Source organism: Pelophylax lessonae, assembly GCF_965119305.1.
Source record: "Pelophylax lessonae genome assembly, chromosome: 9".
Classification (NCBI taxonomy): domain Eukaryota; kingdom Metazoa; phylum Chordata; class Amphibia; order Anura; family Ranidae; genus Pelophylax; species Pelophylax lessonae.
Genome location: NC_138776.1, coordinates 200684967 through 200698618, shown reverse-complemented (window position 1 = coordinate 200698618; position 13652 = coordinate 200684967).

Below are 13652 nucleotides of genomic sequence, written 5' to 3'. Positions count from 1 at the left end.
AGCCCCCCCCCTATAAATCCATGGTAGGACCATGTACCATTGGGTGAGTACCTTCATAGCAGATTTTGTAGATATCATACTGATAGTACAAGAGGTAAATGTGGACCAAATTTGTGGCCAATCCTCCTCGGATTTGGTACTTCTAAGATGGTTCTCCCACTTGAAGACATAAGAATGGGCTATATGGGTGGACAGGTGATTAAGTTGGAAATACTGTAGATAATGGTAATTTGGTTAGGTGTGTCATAACAGATATTTTCAAAGATCAAAATGTGTTGAATGTCAACCAATGGAATGTTCTTGGTGATTCCAAGCCTGGGGGGAAGCATGGGTTTCCTAGAAGTGGTAGTAAGGGTAAATGTGGCAAAATAAGTTTGCTAAAATATTTATTAGAGTGCCAGATGGTTAATGTATGGTGCATTGCTTTAGGGTCTGGTGCAGGTTTAAGGGGGACTCTGGGCAAAAAAAAAAATTTGTGAGCCCCCTCCATATAAATCCATCCAAGAGCCTGAATCTGAGCATGCAGCCTGGCTGGCCAGGAAAGGGAGGGTCAGGTTTGTGGCCTCCTTCTTTACCTGAACCATATGCCCTCAATGTGGGGGTGCCCTGCCATGTCCCCATTGATCCCGTGGCAATGAGGACAATAGGGACCTCATCCCCACAACCTTGGCTGCTGGTTGTGGGGGTATGCAGTCAGGGGGCTTATCAGAATCTGGTATCCCCCTTTAAAAATAAGGAGGCCCCCAGATACCCCCTATGTAAAGGAGTATAAGGCACATAGTACACCTAGTCCTTCATGAAAAAAAAAAAACTAGAAATAAAGACACCCTAATGTTTGACAAGTTCTTTAATAGAAAAAAATAGAAATCACCACATAATGTTCCTCATTGTAATTCCATCGTCATGCTGACTTGTCAAAAAAAGAAAACAGGCAGACAAGTGATCCTGATGGTGCCACTAGTCAAATGACAGTGTCCTGAGCTGTCATCATATTCATAAGGGAAGGGGTGGGGATAGTGGTAGCATCATTGAACAAATATGGACATGGCCATTTTGGTCAATGTCAGTGATGTCACTGCTATCCCACCCTTTTGCTTAAAAGAAGAGGGGATTATGTCAATGGCTCTTAGGGATGCTGTGGGTGCAAGCACCCTTAGAAGCTTACAGTGAAAAGTTGTCATATAAGAAGCTGTAGAAATGCCACTTCTAAATCTGTCGATGAACAGGGTGCGGAATGTGCTAAAATTCAGCCCCCTTTGTGTTTGGTTATAAGTTTGGAAAAACAATTTATATTCCTCTATTATGTCTCCTTATGCACAACCTTGATTTATATGTCTAACTGTAAAATCGCTATGTCAATATATGCAATGTGCAATATAGTGCAGACAATAATACTGTGTTTTTAACCAATATAACACTGATGCCGTTTAACAGGAGAAAAGTTGCAGTTCAAGGGAGCAATTTGTCAATTTGTTTTTTACAAAATAAAATTAGCTAGTTCTCTAGAGTCTGCATGTTTCTATAAAATGTCATATTACTTGGCCTGAAAATATCGCTAAGACCTTTCAAAAGAAACCCAAGAGCAAATCTTAATTATACACACCATGTGCAGGATGCCCCTCAGTTTCTAAAAAGAAGATGAAATACAGTTTATTAAGAAGATAGGAGACATTTCTGTATTACTAGAAAACATTATTAAAAAACAAATCCAAATGCAACCACAACATCAAACTACTGCTAAGTTGCAACATTTTACATTTTCATTCTTGGTTTTAAAGTAAGAAAGTTAAGATAGTTAAGGTCCGGTTCACACTTATGCGATGTGGGAAGGCTGTGAATCCGCAGCCTGTACCCGCATCGCACACGCACCCCCGGCAGTTCACACTGCCATATGCGATACGCTGGGGGTGTCAATGTAATCTTAACAACACCCCCAGTTTGATCGCATATCGCAGTGCGATCTTGCAGTTCGCACAGGATCGGATCGCACAAGTGTGAACCGAAGTGCGATCCGATCCTGATGTGGCTGCCAAAAAGGGTCCTGTGCGAGTTTGCTGCGGGTGCGGGTGCGAATTTAGCCATACAAAGTGTATGGCTAAACTCGCACCGCCGATCGCATGTAATGAAGGAGCAGTGCGCTCCGACATTACATGCGAACCCCGCACTCGCACAAGTGTGAACCGGGGCAGAAAGTTAAAGTAGAAGTCCACCCTAACACTAAAATCTCTGCATCTACAGACCTCCTCAATCTAACACTAACCTATCTAGACCTGTAAAGAAGAAATCAGTACACAAACCTTTTTTGAAGCCGATCCGACCCGATCCCATGCTGAGCTGTCAGCCGCTGCTTCACTGTAGAGGCGAGTGCAGAGGACACAACCGACAGCAGAAGACCCATAGTAAGTGCATGGGTGACATCACTCACCATTCCTTTCACAGCCATTGTTGGCTGTGTCCTCTGCAGAGCTCCTGCCGCTGGAGACCGGAACTGATTGGCTTCAAAATGTATATTGATTTCTTCTTTACAGGGCTAGAAAGGTTAGTGTTAGATCGTAGAGGTCTATATTGCAGGGATTTTAGTTTTAGTGTGGACTTACACTCAAAAGTAAGAATACAGGATTGTTAAAGCATTAGAAGTGGTAGTCAAAAGATTGTTCCTATTGCCTTTGGGATTGAACTGTCAATAAAGGAATTGATCTACCTTGCTTGAGAATTTCATATGGTCAAAAACATGTAAAGAAATATTTTCAAAATGCATAAGCAAGTTATGCTAGATCAAAAGATTATCGTCATTACTAATGTACATCAGGGTAACAAAAAGAGCCAATGCATAAATGAATGACAATGATAAATTGAAATAATCAGCGCAAGCCCTAATTCAATAATACAAATAATGTGCACAAAGCTGCAAGCAATCAGTGCCAAACACAAAAACACTAAAGATAACTGAATAAATAATATTGCTGCGCTAAGTGAATAAAACAATCGCTGTGTAATAAATTAATAATTGATATAAAGTGACCAAATCTTCTCCAAAATAAAAGGTATAAAATCAATAATGAATCAAAAAGTAAACCGTGATAATGAAAAGTCCCAATACATAGTAAAAATAAAGTGACACAATAATAACTGAATAAAAATAAAGTGACACAATAATAACTGAAATCTTCATCCGTGAGTGTGATCAAAAGTGCTGCATGCTTCACTCCAAGTGATCCATGTGTCAAATGTAAGGTTAGCAGCTCACCTCAGAGACAGACTCCTGAGAGTCAAATACGCTTTGGGTAAATCACAGTCACCTGGTAAGCCCTCCTATCACCGCCTCCAGATACTCTCTCAAGACATATATGGCATCCGGTGAAAAAATAAGGAGATCTAATGCTCTCTGTCTTAATAAAGGCTATTTATTAACATATAAGATGAAATCGTCATGCGCTGTTTGCGCAATGTTACCGCGATTCGGCAGGCGGAAATCGCGTCAACATCGCACAGCGCTTGGGGTGCTATTGCAAATCACGGGCAACGCACAGGCGCCCCGCGATTTGCAATGATTTCTCACATGTGAAAGTAGCCTTATGGGTGGCAATTTCTGGGCACTGATGAGGTGACTGTTGGGTGACCGGTGCAATTGGGGGGACCTTTATGACGGCGGCCCAGAACAATGGTCGCACCGTCCCGCCGTCATTTGACGGTGGGCGGGCGTAAAGTGGTTAAAGACCAAGCCAAGGCCATATTTTGCGATTCGGCACTGCGTTACTTTAACGGACAATTACGCAGTCATGCACTGTTACTGTAATAATGACACTGGCAGGGAAGGGGGGGGGGTCAACACTGTGGGTGATCAAGGGGTTAAATGTGAGCCGAGGGGAGTGATTCTAACTGTGGGGGGGGGGGGGGGGGCATTGCTTGTGAAATGATCAAAGAGACCTGTGATGCTATATAGAAGGATCACCAGCACTCTGTGATCATTCCAGGGAGAAGAACAGTCAGCTGTGTTTACAATAGCTAACCGTCCTTCTCTCGCAGCGCGGAGCAATCGCGGGTGTCAGGTGACAATCAGAGCGGCCTGCCCTGTGCACCAGAGTCCCCGCTGCCGAGTGGGGGGGGAGCGTGACCAACATAGGTCTATGTTGTTTCGCGCAGGAGAGCCGCACAGCCGCAGTACGTCGGCGGCAGGTAGTCAGGAACAGTTTAAACTGGCATAGTGGAGCATTTAGTTGTACATTAAGGATTAGAAAGAGGCTTCAGGTGCCTGTGTGACTGTGGGGCATATCTTCCCTATTAGGGAAAAAATAATATGTACATAGCATACTGCTTTCTTTTTGGACCACTTACCGTACTCACAGCAGGCACCCAGAAACCATTAAGGGCCCTAATTAGCAGAAAAAACAGAGGTCATCCAGGTAATGGGGTGCAGATAGTTCTGACTCCTCTGAAATAATTCTCTCTTTTCTGGAAAGTAGTGAGGCAAGGATCAGAATGAGGTCTCTGGATTCTGCACCTTATAAAAGAAGTCAATACTAGCATCTCCCATATTTCAAGCCACACGGGTTCCCATTAACCTAAACCTATTCCCAAATTAAACACTTTACTTACCCTAACTGCCAACAATTAAAATTGTACTGTTAAAAAGGTTTAGTGCACAAAATGTCACAAAGTGAGGATGCTTAAAAAAAATAATTAGAGTAAAGATTTATTACATCTATTAACAACCGTTAGGGTGCACAAAATGAAAAAAAAAAAAAAACCTAAATCATCCTTTCACTTTAAAACAACAGTAATTCCACCAGGTAAGCTTGCACATAGTTAAAGTAGAGCTACAGGCCAAACCTTTTTTTACCCTTTTTGGATAGAGTAAGGAAGGGTTTTAAAACTAGTGATTGACCGATATAGTTTTTTCATTGCAGGTACCGATACCAATATTTTGGTCATCATGTATCGGTATCAGACGATATTTTCGAACATTTAAGAAAAAATGTTTTTTTTTTACTTTACAGGTACTCTTGTGGAGGGATCCGGGGGTCTAAAAGACCCCAAACCCCTCCTCTGCACTTAAAAGCATTCAAAACGCCACGTTTGGCTGTTTTGAATGCTGTCTTTTTTTAAATCTGGAGCCAGTACCCGGAAGTGATGTCATGACATCACTTCCGGGTTTTTGCATGGAGACCCCATCAGAGCCGAATTCGGCTTTGATGGGGTCCTCGGTGGCTGTTCAGGCTGGTTGCCCAGGTCTCACGGTGGGACGGGAGACCCGGGCGAGCCGTGGAAGGCGGCTGGAGGGGGGGGGGGGGAACATCCCCTCCCGCTCCTTGCAATAACAGCCAAGCGGCTTCTCAGCCGCATCGGTTGTCATTACAAGACAGCCGACCGTCAGCTATGGACGCCGGTACCGGGCTGATTAATATGTAAGGAATATACTAAAGTATATGCCCTGCGCCTGGTGTGTTAGAATAAATATGTGGATAAATCAATACATAGTATAAATAAATGAAATAAATAAATAGATATGCGTTTGAAGCAGCTGCTATAGAAAATATGTAAACAGGATGTAAGAAAGTAGTCTATTCTAGGCTACCTATAGCGCTTGCTAAAATTAATATCTTAATAAGTTGAGAAAATTATATAAGTTGAGAAATTTGTATAAATAGGTCAATATTACATAAATACTCCTCTATTAATATAAAATATATATAAATGGTGATATGCATGAATAATGATTCATAAATAGAAGTCCATAACAAGTGACTGTAGTGAAGATTTCAAATAAAAAGTTCAAATAAATAGTAAGTCTCTTGTGCAAATGATGCTTATTCACAAAAATAAGTGCAGGTGCTCAACGTGAAGATTTTCTGTTCGCTCTGTGATATCAATGCAGCTTTTGTTCCTTTTCCACTGTGATAAATGGTAAGAGTGAATCACTTACCAAAATATGTGGGTCATGTATGCCTTATGGCATCAAGACCAGCCAGGCATAGATAGCCTCCAGGCTATAATAAGGGTCTCCTCGTGGCTCACTTCAGGTAGATAGGATGGCGGGCCCCCCCCTCTCTCTCCTCTCATCTCAGGTCAAATAGGAAGGAAGACAAAAATGCTCCAGATAGTGTAGTATTTTTAAAATACAAATTTATTCCCAAGTCATGGGTAAAAAGCATACTGGCAATAGTACAAGGTATATAGCCAAATATAAAAAGGTTTTCCCAAATAAAAAGGCCACTAACGGCCGCTGGTGATCATGTGTGTCAGCGCAAACTGTATGCAGGGTGGCGAGCGGGAGAACTTCCAGCTTGCGCTCCACCTGCATCACACGTCACGTACGCTGTGCATTCCAAATCTTACGCGTTTCATCACATCCAGTGACGTCTTCGGAGATAGGAATGCACAGTGTCTCGTTCTCTTAAATACAGTTGGTACCGCCCTTCACTCCGCCTAGTTATCTTTACTCCGGAAGCGTGTAGGAGTATCGAGAGTGTCCCCATTGATTAAATTGTGGGCTGAATAAATTTCGGAGTAAAGATAACTAGGCGGAGTGAAGGGTGGTACCAACTTTATTTAAGAGAACGAGACACTGTGCATGCTGTGGAAGCATTATACCCTACATCAGTCTCAGCTACACTGAAGGATCAAGCCCTATATACTGTAGCAGTGTGCCTATGCAACAGCCTCTTGGATCTCAGGAACCACTAAGGGACTGAGTAAGTTCTATTTCATTTACCACAAGCCTTTGTAGAGAGGACATTATGGCAGCAACACTTTAAGGGTGTCTGATATAATGCCAGGTGATAGAACGATCTGCCTTCCACCCTCAGACTTTCTGAATACAGTAGCTTGCAATGAGAAAGCTCTGCATGTAGGGCCTTCTCGCAGGGGCTGGTCTATGGAAACCACCTTGCCATAGTTTGGGGACCTTTGGCTTAAGCCTTGTTCCCACAGGCATTAGCTTGAGTAAGATCAGTATGAGCTGCAAACTTCTTCCCAACTTCTAGCAGCTTTATTGATGCATTTAAAGCACTCCAGTTTAGAGAGGTGATACACCCATCCCAGAGTGCTGACTGTCACATTAAAACATGCTTCTAGTAGAATTGGGGGAGCTTCAGCACTTATTGTTGTGTAGGAAAATGGTGGTTGCTTGCTGAAGCTTGCTAGCAGCTTGTTTAAATTAAATTTTCATTAGGATTTAGGTTTTCCCTGCCCACAGCTTGCTTAACCACTTGTCGACCGCCAGCCGCATATATACTGCGGCAGGCAGGCTCAGCTGCGCGAATCGCCGTACCTGTACAGCAGTTTGTGGGAGAACTCCTGGGGGAAGAGCGCATGTCGCCGCCTCCTTGCATCGGCCCCCACTACGCAGCAGGGATGCCGATCCACGAGGCCGGCGGCTGCGAATGCCGCTGTGCACCCGCGATCGCTCCCCGCTGAGAGAGAACACTGGTCAGCTGTTGTAAACACTGCAGACCGTTCTTCTCTCTGAAATGATCACAGAGCGCCTGTGATCCACCTATATAGGATCACTGGTCTCTGAGTTCATTTCACAAGTCCCTCCCCCATACAGTTAGAAAACACTCCCCTAGGCTCACACTTAACCCTTTGATCACCCCTGGGTTAGCCCCTTCCCTGCTAGTGTCATTAGTACAGTAACAGTGCATATTTTTAGCACTGACTACTGTAGTAATGTCACTGGTCCCCCCAAAAGGGTAAAAAATGTCAGTTAGGGGTCCGATCAGTCCGCCGCAATGTGGCAGTCCCGCTAAAAATCGCCGCCATTACTAGTAAAAAAAAAAAAAAGAATGACATAAATCTTTCCCCTAGTTTGTAGACTCGATAACTTTTGCGCAAACTAATCAAAATGCACTTATTGGGATTTTTTTTTACCAAAAATATGTAGCAGAATACAAATTGGCCTAAAATGATGAAAAAAATGTATTTTTACATTTTTTTTGGGGGGGGGGAATGTTATATAGCAGAAAATGAAAAATATTGTTTTTTTTTTCCAGAATTATCGCTCTTTTTTTGTTTATAGCGCAAAAAAAAAAAAAAAAAAAAAAAAATTTCACAGGTGATCAAATACCACCAAAATAAATCTCTATTTGTGGGAAAAATAGGACATTGATTTTATTAAGGTACACGACTGCGCAATTGTCCGGTAAAGTAACGCAGTGGTGAATTACAGAAAATGGCCTGGTCATTAAGGGGGAAATCCTTTCCAATCCAAAAGTGATTAAAGCCTTACCAATGCATAATAAAAGCCTGCTAAACAGTCTGCTGTGCTGTCTGGCAGAGGTTTATGAACCCCAACTGTTAAAAAACATTTAGGAGAAGTAATGAGAACATTTGATACTTGATAGTTACTTTCTATATATCTCTATATTGAAACTACCAACATCGAGGCGCTAAGAGGATGTGAAGCCAAGAAAGGTCACTAACCCAGCTGCTCAGACTATTCCACATGAAGTTGTGGAATGACAATCCAAAAGAAACACACAACTCAGAGCGCTATATGAAAAATGACCACAAGATGGTGCTATACTGTATCGCTATGACAGTTCTCTGTGGTAAGATCTCATAAATAAATCATATGTTCAAATAATTCAAAAATAAATAAAATGTTAATTTCAAATTCAAAGACAACATCATAAGCCTTGTAGGGTAAAATAATTTACAACGGTAAACTTGCGTAAGCCTGTATGATGTGTGAAGAGCATAAGATGTTGCATACCAGCCCATGGAAGTGGAGGAAACCCAGGAGGACTGTTGTCTGATTCAATCGATGATATGCCCAGGGGAACTTAAGGGGGGCTCCAGGGGGGGTTCTCACCAACGGATGGATAAGGGGAGCAGTGGCCTACAAAGCGCTGGAGATGTCACAGCGGGCTTGAAGCGACCAATTAGGAACTGCTGGAGAGTTGGGAGGATGCCACACCCACTGGACCAAAACAAGGCTTGGATGGCATGCTACCAGGTTACCCTCATAGGTGGGGTTTCCTCCACCTCCATGGGCTGGTATGCAACTTCTTATGGTCTTCCCGCATCATACAGGCTTAAAACAAGCTTACCGTTTTAAATGATTTTACCCTACAAGGCTTATGATGCCGTCTTAGAATTCTAATAAACATTTAATTTAATTTAATCTTGGATTATTTGAACATATGATTGATATGTGAGATCTTACCACAGACAACTGTCATATCGAGACATTACAGCACCATCTTGTGGTCATTTTCCATATAGCGCTCTGGTTTGTGTTTCTTTTAGATATCTCTATATTGCCCAACTATAAGAGAGAATGATGAATGACTACAATGGCATCATTTGAGAAAAAATATCCACGTGTGGCTGTCTTCCAGCTTGCTATACACATACTGACTGGGCAGAAATGTAAATACTGTGGCAGGTGAACCCATTCATGTTTTTGTATTTTACAAGTGTATTTAGCTGGTTGAGAAAAAACTTAAACTACTGCGCTCAGTAATTAAATGGAATAGAAATCAACACATCCAATAAAAAATGTTGAAAAAAAAAACAAAAAATATACAGGTGAAAAATAAATGTGCAACACCTCAAAGGTAAAGGGTGATGACATGCATTATAATAAAATATAATATAAGGGGAATAATTCCAAAAATAATTAAATGTGACACGGGAATCTTCACTGAAGTGTTCCATATATTATATATATCCTTTCTTAAAGGTCAGCAGGTTCAGACATCCCATGTAGCACAACGTGACCCAAACAATGCAGTGTGATGGCTCCTTACCGACTTCCCAGCGAAAATTAGATTATAAGTCTACATCAAATCACTGGAAAAAGGTCCACGAGCCACAGTGTCGTCCCAACACTCAATGTGACACCACGTGTTAACAAAATAAACGTGCCTCTTACCAAATAACCATAAAGGAAAGCTTGGAATAAGGGGACCACAGTGGGACCGCAGAGATGAATGAAGGTGGGTTAAGCTGTTACTATCCACACAGGCGGCCTCGCAGGGGCTCTCTCATATAAACAGAGGCTGCTCCCATACAGTAAACCTCATAGGCACTGGATAATAGACTACAGCACTGTGCCATTAACAGCTAAACCCACCTTCATCCATCTCTGCGGTCCCACTGTGGTCCCTTTATGGGAATCATTATTCCAAGCTTTTGTTTATAAATAGATATATACATATATAAAACTCCAAAGTGACACTGTGTGCAAAACTGCAAATGAACTATATCAGTCCTTCATGCATATATCATGAATAATCACAAGTGAGTCAATAATGTTCAATTGATTAAAAAGTGTTCTCATGCTTGATAGGTGACAATAGACAATATTTGGTGTAAACTTCTGTGGGATAATCCAAAAAGTGCTCTTTGTGCTTAAAGAGGTTGTAAACCCATACAACTTTCTTTTTTTTTTTTTGCAACCTGAAAGAGAAACACATAATGAGCTAGTATGCACAGCATACTAGCTCATTATGAAATACATACCTTAGAACGAGCCCCCGCCGTGCTGCCCGCTTACCTGTATGACGGGCGACATGTCCAGTCGCCCGTCTTCCGGGATCGCGGCATCCGGCCATCTGATTGGCCGGATGCCGCGGTGACGTCACTCCCACGCACGTGCGCGGGAGCCGACAGTCACGGCACGGGGCTCTGAAGAAACGGCACCAGCGGCCGTTCCTTCAGAGCGCATGCGCCAGTGATGTCACTGGATGCATGTAAGGTAAATATCTCCTAAATGGTACATGTTTAGGAGATATTTATAGTACCTATAGGTAAGCCTTAATATAGGCTTACCTATAGGTAAAAGTGTCAGAGGAGACTTTACTTCCTCTTTAATAAAGTGACCATGAACAACACTTGATATAAGCTCCAGTGGGATTAGTGCATCTATGTTGCCTCCACCGCAATCACAGCCCACTTACCAGATGACCCCTTGGTACCAGATGACCCCGTGGTACCAGATGACATACTGAAGTATGTACTGTGACATAAAACAGAGCATGATCCCCTCCTATCGGAGACTGGGCCGCAGGGCAGTATTCCAACATGATAATGACCCCAAACACACCTCCAAGATGACCACTGCCTTGCTAAAGAAGCTGAGGGTAAAAGTGATGGACTGGCCAAGCATTTCTCCAGACCTAAACCCTATTGAGCATCTGTGGTGCATCCTCAACTCGAAGGTGGAGGAGCACAAGGTCTCTAACATCCACCACCTCCGTGATGTCGTCATAGAGGAGTGGAAAAGGACTCCAGTGGCAACCTGTGAAGTTCTAGTGAACTCCTTGCCCAAAAGGCAGTGCTTGAAAATAATGGTGGTCACACAAAATATTGACACTTTGGGCCCAATTTGGATATTTTGACTTAGGGGTGTACTCCCTTTTGTTGCCAGCGGTTTAGACATTAATGGCTGTGTGTTGAGTTATTTTGAGGGGACAGCAAATTTACACTGTTATACAAGCTGTACACTCACTACTTTACATTGTAGCAAAGTGTCATTTCTTCAGTGTTGTCACATAAAAAGATATAATAAAATATAAAAACAAATGTGAGGGGTGTACTCACTTTTGTGAGATATTTAATATACACACACAGGGCAAAAACAAAAAAACAGAAAATTGAATTCGAATGACGTGTGATGACGAAACCAGGACATGTGTATGTGTATACCTGATACGCATTGGGAAGGACAAAGGACAAAATTGTTCACCAGATCAAGTATGCTATAGATGACGGTTATGATTGGTGATTTATCCTTAACCACTTACGGACCGCCCACTGTGTATTTACGAAGCTACTTTGATGTTAATTACCGGGGTTATGGCAATGTACATGGTAATCTCTGTACATTGCAAGAATTTTAACAAACATTGCTGCAGATTTCTAACGTTTATTGTTCTGAAGAAATCATAGTTTGTTCTTCTGTGCCTCTGTGATGAGTGGGTCAAATGGGAGTGGTTTCATAATTATCTGTCAGCTGTGGCAGCTGCAGGGCTCTAATGAGGAAATCCGCTGGACCTGCATCCCTTTAGACGTGTTCCTATTGGGAGTATCTCACCAAAAATGAAATTTTGTTGCAGGGGATGCCAGAAATCTGACTTGTATCTTATGCATACTTCTGGGAAAATTGGTGAGCCAATCACACAAGCAGGACATTTTTTTTCTAGGGTGTGGTCAGTACACAATCTGTGTACAAAACAGCTTCAGGTAGCCATATTGCATTGCATTTTCAGAAGATTGCAGATTGAAAAGGAAAGGTCATTTTTAATAACATTCAATTACAATATGAATGTGTCACAATTGTATACGCTATATTGTTTTTTCTTTACTTACTATTTTATTCCCCCCACAAAAGTGGAGTTACCCTTTAAGGGAGGGCTCCTTTCTCGACCAGCCCTGCCAAAAGGGGGCTACAAGGGCAAGAAAGGAGTTAAAAAAAAAAAATACGTCAAGTTCTTCCACCTCAGATTCGCTCACCCTTGTCTTTATGGACCTTGCTTTGTGCACTGATGCGCAGTCATGTTGGAACAGGAAGGGGCCATCCCCAAACTGTTCCCACAAATTTGGAAGCATGAAATTGTCCAAAATGTCTTGGTATGCTGACGTCTTAAGAGTTCCATTCACTTGAACTAAAAGACCAAACTTAACCCTAAAAAACAACCCCACACCATAATCCCCCCCTCCACCAAATTATTTAGACCAGTGCACAATCAAGGTCCATAAAGGCATGGATGAGAGAGTTTGGGGTGGAGGAACTTGACTGGCGTACACAGAGTCCTGGTCTCAACCTGAAGGGACACCTTTGTGATGAATTAGAGACTGTGAGGCAGGTCTTCTTGTCCAACATCAGTGCCTGACCTCACAAATGCGCTTCTGGAAGAATGGTCAAACATTCCCATAGACACACTCGGACTACTAAACTTTGTGGACAGTCTTCCCAGAAGAGTTGAAACTGTTATAGCTGCAAAGGGTGGGCTAACTCCATATTGAACCCTACTTACTAAGATTGGGATGACATTAAAGTTCATGTGCGTGTAAAGGCAGGCGTCTCAATACTTTGGTGATATAGTGTATGTCAACCATGACTGTCTGACAGGACTGGACTCACCTTAGCAACACTGTTATTCATATAACCTCTACCCTGGTCTTCTATCATTTTCTTTGCAAGGTAGACATGAATACTCTAAGACAGAAGGTAGAGTGTTAGAGTTACAGTACTGTGCAAAAGTTATAGGCAAGTGTGATGAAATGCTGTAGTAAGTAAGAACGCTTTAAAAAAATATACAGTATATTTTCAAATGTTTCTTTTTATCAATTTACAAAATTAAAACGTAAGAGAACAGAAGAAAAATCTAAATCAAATCAATATTTGATGTGACTACCTTTTGGTTTCAAACCAGCATTAACCACTTTACCACCGGAGGATTTTGCTGTCTTACGTCCAGGCCACTTTTTGCGATTCGGCACTGTGCGACTTTAACAGACAATTACGCGGTCCTTCGACGCTGTACCCAAATTAAATTTACGTCTTTTTTTCCCCTACAAACAGAGCTTTCTTTTGGTGGTATTTGATCACCTGTGCGATTTTTACTTTTTGCGCTATAAACAAAAAAAAGAGCGTACATTTTGAAAAAATAGCAATATTTTTCACATTTTTTTTATATGAAATT